The sequence below is a fragment of the Notamacropus eugenii genome, chromosome 7 (genome assembly GCF_028372415.1).
Source record: "Notamacropus eugenii isolate mMacEug1 chromosome 7, mMacEug1.pri_v2, whole genome shotgun sequence".
NCBI lineage: Eukaryota > Metazoa > Chordata > Mammalia > Diprotodontia > Macropodidae > Notamacropus > Notamacropus eugenii.
Window position 1 is genome coordinate 132,077,515 of NC_092878.1, and position 3,904 is coordinate 132,081,418.

At 43.9% G+C, this 3,904-nt stretch overlaps 1 protein-coding gene across 4 annotated transcripts in view; it reads left to right on the forward strand.

Moving 5' to 3' along the window:
• Positions 1–1,592: 1,592 nt before the first annotated feature.
• The window catches only part of BMPR1B (bone morphogenetic protein receptor type 1B), a 480,264-nt gene continuing 477,952 nt past the window's right edge, over positions 1,593–3,904 (forward strand). For 2 of the 4 annotated variants that reach the window (XM_072624689.1, XM_072624692.1), the window contains exon 1: positions 1,593–1,789. The gene's annotated coding sequence lies outside the window, so the exon portion shown is untranslated. The remainder of the gene's footprint in view (positions 1,790–3,904) is intronic. The other 2 variants (XM_072624697.1, XM_072624698.1) reach the window with 1 other exon arrangement.

Consider the following 3,904-nt stretch of genomic DNA (forward strand, 5'->3'; position numbering starts at 1 on the left):
CATCTCTTCCTTTTCACCATTTCCCCCCATGATTTTGTACAGTCAAGATTCATAAAGTTTGCTCACTGTGGCATGAAGGTAAGCCTATGTGGTCTTTTTCTCCAAAGAGAGGTGGGGGACTATATGTACAGAAAGTTGCATACCCTGTGGTCTTGATATGATTGGTTTTGCTTACTGCTTTCTTTGTTACAAAGGAGGTTTCTATGGCTGGGGACATATTCAGAGAAGGCTGTAAAGGGAAAAAACCCAAACCCAAATCCAAATATTTACTAAATAAATAAACATGATAAGACCATAGGAATGCAAGATCTGGCAGGTCACACCAGGCTGTAAGGACCATTGTTTGAAGACCAATGAAGTTCTAAGCTCATTACCAAATGGTTATTCATCAAGCAATGAATTTTTTTGTTGCGCTTTGTTTTTTACCTACAGTACCCGTGTCAATGCCCAGGACATTTAAATTACGTCTTGAAATACTGTTTCAACTGAGTTTCTGCATTAGTTTAACTCTCTGGAGATAGTGGATAGGACTTAAAATTTGGAATTCCCAAGTTCTTTCTCTGTATGTTCAACATTCCAAAGAAAGCCATGGCTTTTTGATTTAAAATAAAATGGCAAGGACAGCAGGAAAAGGGGCAATCAGTTCTAAGGACGGTGCTTTGGGAGTCATCGGTGGGAGTCGTATGGTAAGGTAGAGTCAAGATTCAGTCAATGCCAGACTTTATCTGTTTGGAATATATGCATACAGGAGTAAGTTTAGAAAAAAGTTAAAAATGAATGAAGGCAGAAAAAGAAAATGAGCAAGACTTGGCTCCAGTTATATTTCAGTTATAAGCAGACAGATCTCAGTGTGAGGTAGAAAGACCTGGAACCATAGAACTCCCTCTAGCCTTGTTCTGACTAGTATTCTAGGCAGGCAACATTCAGTTACCACACTCATGCTACTAGCCAAGCCACACAAGTATGAAATGAGTAGCAAAGGTTCCAAAATAAATAAAATACCCCAATGGTTATAACTTCATCTCCGAATACATCAGAAAAATTCTCTGCTACCCTTTGGTGGCTTCAGACAGCTTATGAAAATATAAATGCTTTAACTTGAAGGAGGAAAAAAATCTCCCAAATTCTAGTCCTTTAATTACTCATATTGCTAAGTGAGGGGATCATATCTTTTATGAATTCCATAAAGTTTTAGCAGGGTGTTAATATATGGGAAATAATCACTTTCATGGATGGGAAAAAGATTCTTTCTCTCCTCTCCCCAAATATTTCTTTCCAAACCTTCCTAAATCTTTTTTTTGGGGGGGGGAGCCTCTAAAATAAGTGAAACCTACATGATTGCAGTAGGATGTGTAAGGGGGAGGAGAGCAGATGCTACAAATGCTAGTACCCTGAGGGCAGGGACTGTTTAACTGTTTAATTGTCGTTACATTAGCTCCATTATGGCATGCGGTTAGGCGCTTAATAAATGTTTATTGCCTGATGAGCCCCGTTCTCCACGTACATCTTCCGTCCCCAAAGCAGAAGCGTGTCCTTTTAGTGCATATCAAAATGGGTTAGACACATAATCCTGCTGCTAAGCATTTGGCTCTCACCGTTCCATCACTAGTGGGAGCTGGAGAGGGCAAGGCGCCCAGGAGCCAGTGTGTGCAGGAGAACGCCAGCGGCTGCGGCTCTCACCGCGGCACCCACGGACGGAACGTGGCCGTGTGGTCCGGACGCGGGGGGCAGCGGCAGCCCGGCTCAGCCCGCGGGCACTGCCCTCACCTTCGAGTCCGAGCGCAGCCCGGTGAGTTGGGAACATTGCGAAGTTCCCGTGCTTGACGCTAGTCCGAGCCAGGGTTCTGCCCCGGGCGGGAGGGTTCTCGTAGATGCCCGCTGGGGCAGAGCGCAGGGCTCGGGGTGCCCCTTGGAGAAAGAAGTCGGGGCTCGGCGGATGCCCGGAGCGGGGGCGCTGCGGGGGTGGGCTTCCCGCGGAGAGGGGCAGCTACCTTTCTAAGAGAGTTTGTTTGACATGGCGGGCAAGGTCGTTTAACTTTTTTGGGGGGGAAGATGTGTGCTTTCTCCCCCTCTTACCCCCCCCCCACCCCATCCCAGCCGGGGAGACGGGCTCCACGAGGAGGAGGGGTGTGTAGGAGAGGAGGGAGGGAGAAGGGGCAGACACTTTTCGTCCAGTCTGTGAGTGGGTTTGGGGAGACCTCCCATCGCCACGGGGCTGCGGGAGCCTTGGAAAGACTGGGTCCACTTTGGGGGGTCGGGAGGACGTGGAGGGGATCTGGACTCTGCAAAAAGTCACCTGTGTGTCTGTCTCAAAGCCAGAGCCCCCCAATAATGCGGTGGCATCTTTACACCCAGACCCCCACCGGTGTGCCCTAGTGGGCGTGTGGTTCTGCTTCTGGTTGGGGCAGGGCTCTTTCCTCCCTGGCCCCGTAAGGAGATACATTCAGTTTCTCCGATGTATCAATTGCTAGTTGGTGCTAATAAGGCAGTTGTCTTTGCCCCTCCCTGGATACAGTAGCCACAGCTTGCATGGAAAACTTTTTAAAAACACCAAGCCAGTTAGAAAACAGGGGGAGAATTTTTCCCTGCGATCAGTTGTATTTGGGGGTCGCATGAAGGTGAGGTCAGCCCCCCACGGAGAAGAAGCAGGAGGGTGGTGATCTCAGATAAAGTCACAGGACCGAAAAGCCTCTGTAGCATAGGGGAGAGAGAGCCAACTGTTAAAAAACAAAAAGTCACAGTACCGCTCCAAAAAAACTTGTAAAAAAGAAGAAGGCCCAGTTAGAGATGGAAACGAGAAAAAGCCTCAAAGGACATTTAGGAAAAATTCTTTTAGAAATCTCTTTGTTGTCTTAAAATGGATAACAATCTGTTTCTTTTTACTTCCATGTATCTTGAACTTCTCCAGGGAGCAATCGTAACCATTTCTTGGGGGTGAGAGTGAGGGGTCATCCCCATCAAATAGAACACAGGTACTTTAGAAAATATCTCGACTTATTTAGACTTTGCGGTTTGTTTCTAACTTCTTTACTCTCCAATGATGGGAATTATTTTGGAATGGAAAGAAAATAGAAAAAGATGTAACAGTAATTTAAAAAGAGGAAACATCCTAGTGTTTGGGGAAACAATTTTTAGATCAGTGTATAATCCAAAAAGACTGTATGTTGTAGGTAGCTCTGTGTGTGTGTGTGTGTGTGTGTGTGTGTGTGTGTACACATACATTTATTGGAAACAGCCGTTTTAAAAATGTTTTTGATATCCAGACATAATGTAGCTTTGTGGGATTTTTTTTACATGACAAACACTGTCTTGGCTGCCAGAACTTTCAAACACTGTCATTTGTCTAATTTGCTTTATCATTTAGAAAATGGGCTCCTTTTGGTTGAGTGGATTTCATTACTTTGATTGTATTACTTCCAGGCTACTGTGGGTTTCTTTTTTTTTGGGGGGGGGGGACTAATTTGTGATTGAAAATCAAAATGTTAATTTTTGCTGTTTAAGAGATGATTATATTATGTTAATGAATCATCACTTGTGGGGGGAGTTGCCATCTGTGTTTTTCAGGTGATGCTATGGCAAGTGGAATAGATTTAATAAATATTGTTGACCTGTTGAGTGGAACCACCAGTATTTTGTGAATTTCTTTTACTATTAGTCTGTGACTCTAGTATTTATAGATTTGTAAATGCAAAATAATTGCATACTTCTCTGAAAAGTTCCTTCAAGTAAAGAGTATTTGTTAAAAATTATTTGTTAATTCAAAGATCTCATAAAGTTATTTTCACATAAAAAATTTAATATATTTACGTCTGCTGATGGAGACGTGTGCTATGAATAATGCCAGTGATATTTCTCTGTCCCCTTGTATCCACTCCCCCTAACAGATTTACCTTCCTAATTTTTT